The 14,415-nt window shown below is 42.2% G+C and overlaps 1 protein-coding gene across 2 annotated transcripts in view; it reads left to right on the forward strand.

Annotated features, from left to right (window-relative positions):
• The window catches only part of fbln1 (fibulin 1), a 166,622-nt gene that overhangs the window by 61,146 nt on the left and 91,061 nt on the right, over nt 1–14,415 (forward strand). The window lies entirely within an intron of this gene.

The raw sequence follows: 14,415 nt of genomic DNA on the forward strand, positions 1-14,415 counted from the left end.
CCTGGTGAACCTTCTCTGCACTCTCTGGAAAGCTTTCATGTCCTTCTGGTAGTGTGGCAACCAGAAATGTACACAGCACTCCAATGCGGCCTAACAAGGGTTTTATATAGCTGCAAAATGGTTTGCCAAATCTTGTACTCCATGCCCTGGCCAATGAAGGCAAGCATGCTATATGCCTTCTTAATCACTTTGGCCACCTGTGTTGCCACTTTTAGGGAAACGTGGACCTGCATGCCCAGATGCGTCTGTATGTTAATGTTCCTAAGGGTTCTTCCACTTACAGTATAATTCACATCTAAATTTGATTCTCCAAAATGCATCACTTCACATTTGTCTGGATTAAACTCTATCTGCCATTTCTGTGCCCAAGTCGCCAATCTATCTAAATCCTATTGTCGGCACTTGCAGCAATTCCACCAATCTTCGTGTCATCTGCAAACGTACTATCAGGCTACCTACATTTTCCTCCGGATCATTTATGTATACTACAATAAAGTTCCACAAAGTTGATTTTTATTTGCTGATAGTTTTCATTTAGTTCTGTTGCTATCAACTGCAATACAACTAGCCATAATGGATTAGGGCAGCTAATTCCTTTAGAAATCCCAACGTGCTCCTCAGATTCAATAGTATAGAGTGAATGAGAGAAACTGGTTCAAGTGTACTTCAGATATATGTGTCTAAAATATGACTTTATTGGGCCAGTTTACCTTTACATATGTCTGAAGAAAATCGATTCCACAAAGGATGCTGCCACATTTCAAAGTAATTCCAATTCCAAAAGGTTAGCATGGGAAAACATTTGAATTGGAAGGATTACTATTCCTTTTACTTCTTTCTTAGTAATTATTTCTCCCAACCTGCATAGAATGTTAGCAACATCTAACAAATATTTTTAAGGATTGGAATATTTGGTTTCAAACTTAATACTGAGTGTCACTTTCCATTTAAATTTGAGCTTAAATATTTCACATATACCAATGAACTGGTTGCAGTAATTATTCAAATGATTCATCATGCAAAATTATGAGTGAAGTCATCGTGGTGCTTTTTTGTGTAGCTTCACAGCTAAATACTCCTGACAGATTTTGCCTCAGTCACAAAATCAGAGGTGAAGAATATTGATAGGGAACTTCTAATTCTGAGAAGCGCACAGGATCCGGTTATTTCATAGCTCCAGGGGCTAACTGAATCAATTTTTCTTTTGCCATCTTTGTGGTGCACACTGCTGAGGAACTCGATTTACTGAGAATGAAACTATCTGGGTGGCAAACAGCTACATGTTTACCCTCAGTTTACCCGGATTTTCTATCTCACAACAATAACCACGTTCACCAGTACCTCATTGGCTCAAATAGTCATTAACGGTGCTATATAAATGTAAGCCTTTCTTTTTACAATGATCCTTGATTATTAGATCATTTGGATGTACAAGATGAACAGGGTTTTAAATAATCCATTATTGTATCCATGGTTAAACTCCTTGTAAAAGCATAGCACATACTTTAATGCTTGATCAGGTGGCACGGTGGCACAGTGGTTAGCACTGCTGCCTCACAGCGCCAGAGACCTGGGTTCAATTCTGGCCTCAGGCGACTAACTGTGTGGAGTTTGCACATTCTCCCCGTGTCTGCGTGAGTTTCCTCCGGGTGCTCCGGTTTCCTCCCACAGTCCAAAAATGTGCAGGTCAGGTGCATTGGCCATGCTAAATCGCCCGTAGTGTTAGGTGCAGGTGTAAATGTAGGGGAATGGGTCTGGGTGGGTTGCGCTTCGGCGGGTCAGTGTGGATTTGTTGGGCCGAAGGGCCTGTTTCCACACTGTAGGTAATCTATCTAAACAGGTGTGTGTTGCTCCTGTGCAAGCGAGCTTGAGTGACAGGTAACTCAGAATTGTTCAGGAGGGAGATTATTGCTCCTGTTCCTGTGCTATATGACTGTTTTGAAGACTTTAGTCTCCTGTTTTGCACTCTGTTTTACGCTGGTGTAGTGAGTTCGGCTTTTGAGGCAGTTGGTGGAAAATAATGGTGATCACTGATAATCTATCAAACTCCGAATTTGATTCTTTTAAAAAGGAAGGAAAGAAAAGTCAAAGAGCTTTGTGTTGTAAGCCTAACTTGTACAAAAAAGGTCATGTATTTTGAATTAAGAATTGCATTTTACATTTGTCCATCCTTTTTCAGTTTGGTATAAAGCTCAGTGCAGTATCACTGAGAAACATTCACTTCCATGTTGCATGCCCTGTTGGTTTTGATTTAAATGTTTCCGTTTTGTCATTACCCTTGCATCAACATTTTAGAATTCCCTATCTAACCCCATTGTAAAAGTGCCATCATCTAAAAGGATTAAAGAAGTTGAAGGAGAAATTCAGGCAAATTAGGGATGATGATCTTAAATTTATAATAGCATCTTCATACTTCCACCTTTGTTGATGTATTCATGCGATTAATATGAATTTTTCCCCAGAGAGTCACTGTAATATACTATCTGCTGAAGAAGGGCGTGATGTTTCAGAATACAAATAATCATGGCACATGTACAAGAAATCTCAGGATTATATTACACCACACAGCAACCAAAAACTATCATAATCCTGATGTGGAGGTGCAAGTATTGGAGTGAGGTGGACAAAGTCAGAAATCACACAACACCAGGTTATAAACTAACAGGTTTATTTGAAAACACAGAAGTCACCTGAAGAAAGAGCCGTGCTCCAAAAGCTTGTGATTTCAAATAAATCAATTTTCTATAACCTGGAGTCGTGTGACTTCTAATTTTATCATAAACCTATGAGATTAGAGAACTATGTTATGTTTCTTTGGAGATGCTGGAGGTGGAGTGGAAATATTACTGGACTAACAAGTTAGACATTCAGGCTAAAGCTCCAGAAACATGCCTCATCAAGTGCCATCATGCCAGCTGGAGAACCTGGATTCAATGCCTCACCAACGATAACCAGTAATGTATGGGATTACCATAAAAACCCATTTAGTACACCCCTGTCTTTCAGGAAAGGGTATCTGACATCCTTACTCAGTCTGGCCTTTGTGACTCCTGGCCTGCAGCAATGTAGTTAACTCAAAACTGCTGTTTGAAATAGCTAAATATTCTGTTGTATCAAGTTGAATAAGAACAAAACTAAACAGTCCACCCAGTGACAATCTAGCGACTGGCAGTGACAAAGTCATTGCCTGATTCTTTAAGCCACTAGCATCTGGGAAGTTTTCAACAAAATTGGGAGATCTGTCCAACAGATCAATCAAGCAACAGCCTATGTAGTCATACTCACTGAATCATGCCTCATAAGTAATATCCCAGACTCCTTCATAACCATTCTACAGCATGTCTAATCCCATCAGCAGGACTGATGGACCAGAGATGGTGTGACACAGTGGCAGACAGTTAAGAGGGTGTTATCCTGGCAGTCCCCAACATGGTCTCTGAGGTCACAGGGTACTAATTCAAACAAGGAACTCTCCAAAGGTTATTGCCAAATATCTTCCTTCAGCTGATAAATCAGTGCTCCTTCATGTTGAACACCATTTGGATTTCTCCTTTTGTCTGCGCGAGATTCCCCCAGGTGGTCTGGCTTCCTCCCACAGTCTGAAGATGTGTAGGTTAGGTAGATTGACCATAGTGTTGAAGGATGTGATGGGTAGTTGGATTAGCCATGGAAAATGCAGGGTTACAAGGATGAGGTGGGATTTTATTCGGAGGGTCCGTATGGGCTGAATGGCCTGCTTTCACACTGTCGGGATTCTTTGAAACTTGTGGTCTGGACTTCTTAAAACGACAATATTTAAAAGGCACCTGAATGGGTACATGAATACAAAGGGTTTAGAGGGATACGGGCCAAGTGCTGGAAAATGGGACTAGATTAATTTAGGTTATCTGATTGGCAAGCACGAGTTGGATTAAAGGGTCTGTTTCCATGCTATGCACCTGTTTATCTCTCTCTGTGACTACAGTGTCCACTGCCAAGAGTGGTTCTCTAGCACAAAATTGACTTCACTAGCCAGTACTACATCCTGGGCTGAGAACACAGTTTTCATACTGGCTCTGTGACAGATGGTGAAGGAACAAACAACTTAGAATAAAAATTATTTGAACTCATCCTCAACAATTTATCCGTCCCAGTTGTATCAGGTCTCTGATAGCATCGATATCTTGACCTACTGCACAACTTTTATGGAAAGTCCCATCCTCACAGTGAACATATCTTTCATCTTGTTACATGACATTATGACAATGCTACCAATAGATAGATTCACAACAAATCTAGCTGCTCAAAACCGGCATCTAAGAGATGATATGGGTCATCAGCAGTGGCAGATGTATTTGACTACAAGCTGTATTCTGATATGCCAGCAAATCCCTCACTCTACTACTAACACCAAGCTGGGAGATCATCCCTGGTTCAACAAGGAGGGCAGGAGGTGAGCAGCACCAGGCATATCTAAAATGAGGTGCCAATCTGCTGAAGCTTCAAGATGGACATACATGCAGACTAGACAGCAAAACTAGCATGCTAAAGACAGAATCAAGTAATCCAACAAGCAACAGATCAGATCAAAGCTCTGCATTTCTACCATATCTCGTCATGAACTATGGTGGATGCTTCAACAATGAACAGGAGAATGAAGCTCCCCAAATGTCCCTGTCATGATTGGTGGATCCCAGCAAGTCAGTATGAATGACAATGCTACCATGGGAGTACCAAGTGGATAATCAATCTTGAGCTTCCCTATAATGCCCTCCATGTATTAACAAAAACTGACTGCAGGCACTGGCTACAACAAAAGCTATAGAACTTGAAGACCTCCTGGAAGATATGGAGAGCAGTACTGCATACTTGTCATGCTGCCATCCATATCTTCCAAGCATGTAGGTTCTTAAGGTTTCATGTTTACAAGCATGTGTGAGGGTCGACAGATTCAGGTCAAAAAGTCTTTTTGAGTAAACAAGGCATATCATCCTGCATTTCTGCAGCAATTTGCAGGTTGTATATTGTATATTTCTTCAAAGGCTGCTAGGAAAATCTTGCCTTGAGTGTATCCCTCGCAATGGGTAGTGCTTAATGGTGCCCCATGGTACTAGATGGAAGTGGAATAGCAGGGCTGCAGCGGGCTTTTGAGCTTCGGACTCATTTCTCCTGTCTGCTTTCTTTCTTTTTTTCTTCTTTATCTTTCTGCTCTTTTTCTTTCTCTCCTTTTTTTTGTTTTTGTTCTCTTTAAAGCTTCTTGTGGCAAATTAATTGGTGGCATTGGCACAACAGCAAAAGCAGGCAGTGCGCAGAATGAAGGCAGCCTCCTGGTGGTTGGAGGCAGTAGTGGCAGACACAGATCCTCTCGGCAATTGGAGGTGGCGGCAGCGGCAGCGAGAATGTCCTCCCAGCATTCAGCGCCTGTGGCACGGCAGCAAAACTCTACCAGCGATCGGAGGTGGCAGATTTTTCAAGATGGCTGCTCCGGCAAGGCAACATCTCAGAGAAGGGTAGCCAGAGCAGGATACTTGGAGCGGCAGCCTGGCCTGGCAGTGGAACCTGGGACACCGAGTTGCACTAGGCCTAGAGCGGGGACTCCTGGCATTAGTGAGGTGGCAGTGGCAGCATGCTATGTCCAGAGTGGGAATTTCTGGTAACAAGGTGGCAGGGGAGCCAGGGACTCCTGGATGCAATTACAGCAGGCCTGGAGTAGGGACTCCCGGTTATCAACAAGGTGGCAGTGCACCGCCTCAATGTGCTAGGCCCAGAGCCGGGAGCTCTTGGTTATCAGCGAGGTGGTGGCAGCAGAGGAGCTGGGGACTCCTGGTTGTGGGACAAGTGTGGGTTCAGTATGGGATCCAGCATCTGTGGCAGTGTCAATGCGGGGGGCCAAGCGGCAAAGAGATGGAGTCCAAGAATGCCGACTCTTACACTGGTGGGTCTGGCACCAGGGATGGCGAAACGGTGAAAGATGCATCGAGTCACAGATGTCATTGGTTCAGGGCTCAGGACCTGTGGCAGAGGTGGCGGAATGAAGATAGACTCGCTTTCCATTGATTTCTTTTATTCTTTTTATTCTTAAATTGTTCATAATGGTGCCGGTTTGTGGCAGCAGTTGAAGCTTTTCACTGTACTTTACTGTATTATTCACTGTAAAATGCAAGTGACAATAAATTATTCAATTCAGTTATGATCTCAATCAAATATTAACCCTTTCAGACCTATATACAACATTTTATGCTCCAGCACCAGCTGCCTCCTTGGTCAAATTGTTAACTGCAGATGCAACACTGGCATCTTTCTGAAAATGTGAAATTTGTTTAGATATATCCTGTGCACAAAAGGCAGAACAAATCAAATCTGGTTAATCATCATCTCATCAGTCCACTCTCAATCATTAGCTTTAGTTATACAAGAAGTTGGCGACAGTGCTATCAAGTGAGACTTGTTACACAACAATTCTTCACATATGTTCATTTTAAATTCCAATAGGACCAGTCAGCTCTGGAGCTTACTACAACCTTCGTCCAACAAATTAAAGTCAGTGAGACTCACGGGAAAATTCCCCACTGGGCAGAGTCATATCTGGCACAAAGAAAGATAGTTGTAGTTATTTAAAGTCAACTATTTCAGCCCTGGGACATCTCTGCAGGAGTTCCTCAGGGTAGTGTCCTTAGCCCAACCATCTTCAGCTGCTTCATCAATGAATGTATGTCCATCATAAAGTCAGAAATGGGGATTCATGTCAATGGTTGCCCTGTATTTAGTTCCATTCACTGCTCCTCAGTTAATGAAACATCTGTATTCATATGCTACAAGACCTCAACAACATCCAGGCTTGGGTTGGTAAGTGTCAAGTAATATACATACCACATAAGTACCAGTCAATGATGATTTCCAACAACACAGAATTAACTATCTCCTTTTGATTTTTAATGGAATTAACCATATTTGATCTTCACTCCACCATCATCTTGGGGGTTACTATCAACCAGAATGTTAGCTAGGCCAGCCATTTAATGCTTTGTCTATAAAGGCAGGTTAAAGACCGGGAATTCTACAATGAGTAACTTTCCCAAGTCTATTAAATGTGCAAGGCACATGTCAGGAGCGTATTATAATATCTAAATGAATGAAGTTTCAACAGCACAAAAGAAGCTCAACACATCCATGAGACAGCTTGTTCACCAACATTAAAATATTCACTCACTTCATCAACAGTGGCAGCGATGTGTATTATTGACAAGATTCACTGTAGCACAGTTCCATTGACAACAGCTTCCAGACCAACAACCACTACCATCTAGAATGACAAGAACAGCACATGCATGGAAATACCACCATCTGCAAGTTCCCCTCCAAGCCACTTATCATCCTGATTTGAATTTATACCATCATTCCTTCGCTGATGTTAGGCCATAAACCTGGAACTCCTTAACAGCACTATGATGACATACAGTGGACATCAGTAGTTCATGAATGTTGGCTCATGGCCACTTTCGCCAGAGCAATTTAAGATTCACAACAAATGCTGGCCTTGCCACTGATGCCCACATCACATGAAGAGATGAAAAAAAATCCTTTTGTATTTCTACCCATAAAAATAAGGACAAAAGAGTTTAAATTTTAAAGTAACCTGAATCCATACATGCAGATAGAGATAAATAGGGAGAATCAACAATTTCTTTTGCATAAAGTGTCAAGAAAGATCCTGAAGGTTATGCTGAAAGAATCATCCTCTTGGAAAGAAAATATTAGTTGTACAGCAAACACACCTCACTACAATTATAAACAGATCCTGTCCAAAAACCTGCATGGAGTAGATGATACTAGAAGAGAAACAGCATATACAAGTGTAGCGAACTTTATTTTAACAGGCACCTTATGAACCACGAGAGAACAGCAAAAATTACAAATACTGGAGGCTTACTGTATTATTGCTATCTCTACGATGTCAGAGTAGTCAGCTAAGGCTACTGTTGAGGGGACTCTACTGTCAAGTTTTATTTCAAGCAAAGGTTTTTTTTATTATTTAAGTGATATATGCTGTAAATAAAGTATAACGCAGATGGGTATACCTCCTGCAGTACGTTTCTATTGCTTAATGTGTGCTTTTACATTGATTATCTGGACCTCTTGATCATCCAGAATATTTGATCAACCAGCACACTCCTGACCCCATAGATGCCAATTAATAAAAAAGTTTACTGTAATATGCATTATGATCGTATGGGAAATTATTCATACAAGTCCCTATCAGAATGTGCAGCTAACAAATGCATTCCATGTAATGTCATTTGGAAGCAGAAGATGGCGCTGCAGGACAGCATGCAGGATAATTCTCTAAGGGGCTGGAGACAGGGTCCTGCTGAATAACCAGCTGTATAGATCTACATTCATCCAGAATGGATGATTAATATGTTTGTGATGTTGTATGACTTATAATGGACAGCTGGTGGCCAAAGTTGGCACATTGTCTACTCGCTTGAAAGGAATGATTGATGTGGGGGAGGGCAACCACTTATTCACTAAATGAATGTAACAAACTGAGCAAAATGCTTTTAAAATCTCTCCATGTGGACTAGTTATAGAACAATTCAGGACCACTGCTGAGTCAACAACAGAAGGGAAGTGTGCTGCATACTGAAAGGGCTCACTGCTAATCTATCAGACAGCATCTGAGCCAGTGTTGATTCAAATCATTAATTCAGTGCCAGTAGCCAAACAGATGCCACACATTTCAGCAACAGAGAAACATGTTGAAAGTCAGATGGGTACTTGCATGCTTTGCCAAGCTTCACTTTCTGACAATAAGCATCAGCCACTGCAGATGTCAGAATTGCCTGGAGAACTGTCAGATAGGAGGCATTAGCTTTTCATGGAGATTTCCTACCGGAACAATCTATCAGCTGTAATTGATGAATCCCCTTGATCCCCTGCAGCACCAGCAAGCAAAGGTAGTGCACAGTTGGACACGAGACCCCTTATATTACATTTGATGCAAAGAAGCGAAAATGGTTGATTGCCTGCATTTTGGCAGCACTGATTTTGAATAGTTTGCTTGCAGCCTTAATTTCAGGCACAGCCACAGGCACATGGCACCCTATTAATCATTAAAGCTAGTAGTGTTGTATGAAAATACTATGGGAAAGGAGAAGTCCATGTATATTATGAATGGAAGCAAGAGTTTTACAAATTTGAGTGAAACCGAGTCCAATGTTTATAGCGTTGGTTGCATTGTTCGATTTTGCTCCTCACTCTTTAGCTTAAAAGCATTTTGTAGCACAACTTACTGCTAATGCTAGTCCTACCTCAGCCTTGAATATAGTTAATGACCCAGTCTCGACAGCCCTTTGCACTAAAGACTTCCACAGATTCACTGGAGAGTGCAGGAGGCTATGCCAGGAGCAACACCAGGCATACTTAAAAATGAGGTAACAACCTGATGAAGCTACCAAACAGGACATCATAAGCAGCAAGTGACACACAGAGCTATGTGATCCAACAGCCAAAGGATCAGACCTAAGCTCTACGGCTCTGTCACATTCAGTCACGGTGGTGAAAAATTAAACAACTCACTGGAGGAGGAGGAGGCTTTACAAATATCCCCATCCTTAATGATGGCGGAGACTAACATCTCAAAAAATAACGCTGAAGTATTTGCAGCAATCTTCAACCAGAAATTCCAAGTGGATGATCCACCTTGGCCTCCTCCAGTGGTCCTTAGCATCACAGATATGGGTCTTCAGCCAATTCAATTCACTCCACATAATATGAAGAAATGGTTGGAGGTACTGGATAATGGAGAGACTGTGGGCCCTGATACCATTCTGGCAACAGTCCTGAAGATTTGTGCTTCAGAACTCGCTGCTTCTCGAGCCAAGCTTTTCCAGTACATTTACAATTCTTGAATCTACCCAATGTGGAAAATTGTCTTGCTTACAAAGTGCAGGACAAATTCAACCCAGCCAATCACCAGTCCATCACTTCATCATCATTAAAGTGATGGGAGGTATTATCAACAGAGCTATCAAGCAGTACTTTTCCTTTTATTCACTTGCAGGACTTGGGCCTTGCTGGCTAACCAGGATATATTGCCTGTTCCTTATCTTGCTTTCAACTGAATGGCTTGCTCAGCTATTTCAGAGGGCAGTTGAGAGTTGATCACATTGCTGTGCGTCTGGAGTCACACACGAGGTGAGGATGGCAGATTTCCTTCACTGAAGTACATTAGTGAGCCAGATAGGCATTTTCAACAATCAGCAATGGTTTCATGGTCATCAGTAGATATTTAATTCTAGATTTTTTTTTGTACCACCTGGCCATTGCCTCAGCTGCTCAGAAATAACTTGCTCAATGATGTCTGGTTTGGGTTCCACCAGGGCCACTCAACTCGCGACCTCATTACAGCTTTGGTTCAAACATGGACAAAACAGGTGAATTCCAGAGGTGAGAGTGACGGCCCTTGACATCAAAGCTGCATTTGACTGAGTGTGGTGTCGAAGAGCCGAAAGCTGGAGTCAATGGAAATTAGGGGGAAACTCTTGGTTGAATCATAACTGGCACAAAGGAAGATAGCTGAGGTTATTAGAAGTCAGTCATCTCAGTTCCAAGACATCTCTGCAGGAGTTCCTCAGTTTACTAAGGCCTAACCTTCTTCAGCTGCTTCATCAATGATCTTCTTCCATCATAAGGTCTGAAGTGGGGATGTTCACTGATGATTGCACAACATTCAACACCATTCACCACTCCTCAGATACTGAAGCAGTCCATGTTTAAATGCACCAAGATCTGGACAATATCTGGGCTTGGGTTGACAAGTGTGTGGTGTATAGGTGAAAAGACTTAATTATTGCTGAATCCTCCCAGAATCAACATCCTGGCTGGGTCACCATTGACCAGAAACTCAACTAGACTCGCCGTATAAAAGCAGAGGCTAGAAATACTGTGGTGAGTAACTCACCTCCTGAATCCCCAAACCTGTTCATCATCTACAAGTCACAAGTCAGAAATGTGATGGAATTCTTTCCACTTGCCTGGATTGGTGAAACTCTAACAATACTCAAGAAACTTGACACCATCCAGAACAAAGTAGCCCACTTGAATAGCATCTACTCACTGTCCCACCAATATTCAATAGCATATATCACATCTACAAGGTGCTCTGCAGAAATTTGCCAAATATCCTTATACAGCAGCTTCCAAACTCTCACTACGTCCACCTAGAAGAACAAGGGAGCAGATCCATGGGAACATCACCACCTGCAGGTACCACTCCAAGCTATTCACTATTCTGACTTGGAAATACATTTGCTGCTCCATCACTGTTGCTGGGTCAAAATCCTGGAATCCCCTCTAAATGATATTGTAGGTCTACCTACAGCACCTGGACTGCAGAGGTTCAAGAAGGCACCTCACAACCACTTTCTTAATGGCGACTAGGGACAAGCAATAAATGTTGGTGCCACCAGCAATGCCCTCATCATACAAGTGAGTAAAAGAAACTAAAAGTCTATCTTCTTAACCAATGAAGTCTAGGGATAGAAAACGAGAAAGAGGAATGATATTAGAAGGACATTGGATGAATTGGAGTCAAAATAGAAATGAAGAATCGGAAGAGAAATGAAGAGAAACTAAAGACTGGACAATCAGATAGAAAAGGGAGACAAACATTGAGAATTGGTTCATCCATTAAAAATTGGTTAGCAGATCAGAAACCGAGGTTCTCTAAGGAACAAACAGACTTTTTTTGGAGTGGAAGGTGGTGACGAATGGCAGGGATCATTGCTTGAAGTCAAAATATTTATGAATGATTGGATGAGGGAGTCGATTACAGTACTTCCTGACAACATAAGACAAGGGGAATTCTGAGTGGTGAGGAAGATATAAAGAGGCTCCAGGGCGACTTAGTCAAATTAAATGAGTGAAACAAGGCATGGTGAAGCAGTATTACATGGATATGTGTGAGGTTATCCACTTCAATAGGAAAACATATTTGCAGAGTATATTTAAGTGATGATAAATTGAAAATAGTTACTGTACAATGAGACCCAGGTGTCCTTCTACACTGGTCAATGAAAGCAACCATTATGCTGCAGAAGCAGTTAGAAAGGTAAATGGTGTGTTAGTCTTTATTACAAGAGGATCTGAATAGGCTGTTTCTCGAGATGGTGGGTGACTTTATTCCACTGTTAAGTTCTGGGTCCTGAAGTGGTGAAACAGTACAATGCTGAAACCGCACAGCCAGTCCCAAGGGCTCGGCTGGCATTTCAAAAGGTTGCTGAGGTGTTTCTAAAGATTGCTTCCACTGTCTGTGCTTGGCCTCCACCTGGGCCTGGCGGCTTGATGACGGGAATGGTTGGGACCTTTATGGAGTCGTCTTCTGCAGTGTGGCAAGAGATTTCCACATGTAAGGGGGATGTTGCATTTTTTCAGAGAGGCTTAACAGGCATGCTTGAAATGTTTTGTTTGCTCCCTAGCAACCACAAGGTTCAGAGCAGAGTTTTGTTTTAGAATAAAAAACAAAGAACACTACAGCACTTGAGCAGGCCCTTCGGCTCACCAACACTGTGCTGACACATTGAACCTTTCTAAACTAAAAACCTTTTGCCTCTACACAACCTGTATCTCTCCATTCCCTGTCTATACATATATCTGACAAGTAGCCTCTTAAACATTGCTATTGTATCCACCTCCACCACCTCCTCTGGCAACACATTCTAGGCACTTATCAACCTTTGTGGAAAAAAATGTTGCCCCTTGTATCTCCTTTAAAAATAAGTCTCCTAGCAATTGACATTTCTACCCTGGGAAAAAGACTCTGACCATTCATTCTATCCCTGCCTCTCAGAATTATTAAAATTTCTATCAGGTCACCCCTCATCCTTCAACATCCAAGTTAAAAAAAACCTAGTGTCCAATGTCTCCTCATAGCTAATATCCTCCAAACCAGGTAACATCCTGGTAAACCCCGTTTCTTTACCATCTCCAAAGCTTCCACATCCTTCTGATAGTGTGGCAACCAGAATTGTACACAATATTCCAAATGTGGCCTAACTAAAGTTCCATACAGCTGCAACATGACTTGCCAATTTTTATGGTCTATGATCTGACTGATCAAGGCAAGCATGCCACATGCGTTCTTGACCACGTTATCCACTTGTGTTGCCGCTTGCAGGGAACTGTGGAGTTCTACGCCTAGATTCCTCTTTATGTCAATGCTGCTAAGAGTTCTGCCATTTATTGTATACTTCCCTCCTGTATTAGGTCTTCCAAAATGTGTCACCTTGCTTTTGTCTGGATTAAACTCCACCTACTATTTATGCATCCAAGCTAATCAAGGTCCTGCTGCAATTTCTGATAACCTTCCTCACTGTCCATCATATCGCCGATTTTAGTGTCATCTGCAAACTTACTAATTTCTGATGAAGGGCTTTTGCCTGTAATTTTTCCTGCTCCTCAGATGCTGTCTGACCTGCTGTGCTTTTCCAGCACCACTTTAATCTTGAAACTTACTAATCATGCTTTTACATTTTCATCCAAGTCATTGATATCGATAACAAACAGTAATGGGCCCAGCACCGACCCCTGAGGCACTCCACTAGTCACAGGCCTCCAGTCCAACAAGCATCCTTCCACTATTACGCTCTGCTTCCTATCATCAAGTGAATTGTGTATCCAATTTGCCAGCTCACCTTGAATTCCATGTGATCTAACCTTCCAGAGCAGCCTATCATGTGAAACCTTATCAAAGACCTTACTGAAATCCATATAGACTATGTCCACTGCCCTGCCTTCGTCAACCTTCCTGGTTACTTTAGATTAGATTCCCCACAGTGTGGGAACAGGCCCTTTAGCAAACAAGTCCACACCGACCCTCCGAAGAGTAACCCACCCAAACCCATTTCCCTCTGACTAATGCACCTAACACTATGGTTATAGTGTAGCATTTCCCTCTGACTAATGCACCTAACACTATGGCAATTTAGCATGGCCAATTCACCTAACCTGCACATCTTTGGACTGTGGGAGGAAACCGGAGCACCCAGAGGAAACACGCAGACATGGGGAGAACGTGCAAGTTCCACATAGGCAGTCACCCGAGGCTGGAATCGAACCTGGGACCCAGGTGCTGTGAGGCAGCAGTGCTAACCACCGTGCCGCCAGTAAAGAACTTTAACAATTTGTGAGGCATGGTCTCCTATGCACAAAGCCATGCTGACTACTGCTAATCAAACTCTGTCTTTCCAAATGCTGTGAAATAATCTGCAAGTAGAGCAAGGAAATGTAAGTTGCAGTGAGCTTGATGACTGATCTCCAATCAATGCTTATCAAGAAATGTCAACTCAACCAATGGAGAATCTTAGGTATAATTGTAGATACTCCTACTGCTGTTTGATAGCTTGTTGGCACATTCCTGATCTTAAGTATTATAAA

This window comes from Chiloscyllium punctatum, chromosome 32 (genome assembly GCF_047496795.1).
Source record: "Chiloscyllium punctatum isolate Juve2018m chromosome 32, sChiPun1.3, whole genome shotgun sequence".
In the NCBI taxonomy this organism is placed as follows: Eukaryota; Metazoa; Chordata; class Chondrichthyes; order Orectolobiformes; family Hemiscylliidae; genus Chiloscyllium; species Chiloscyllium punctatum.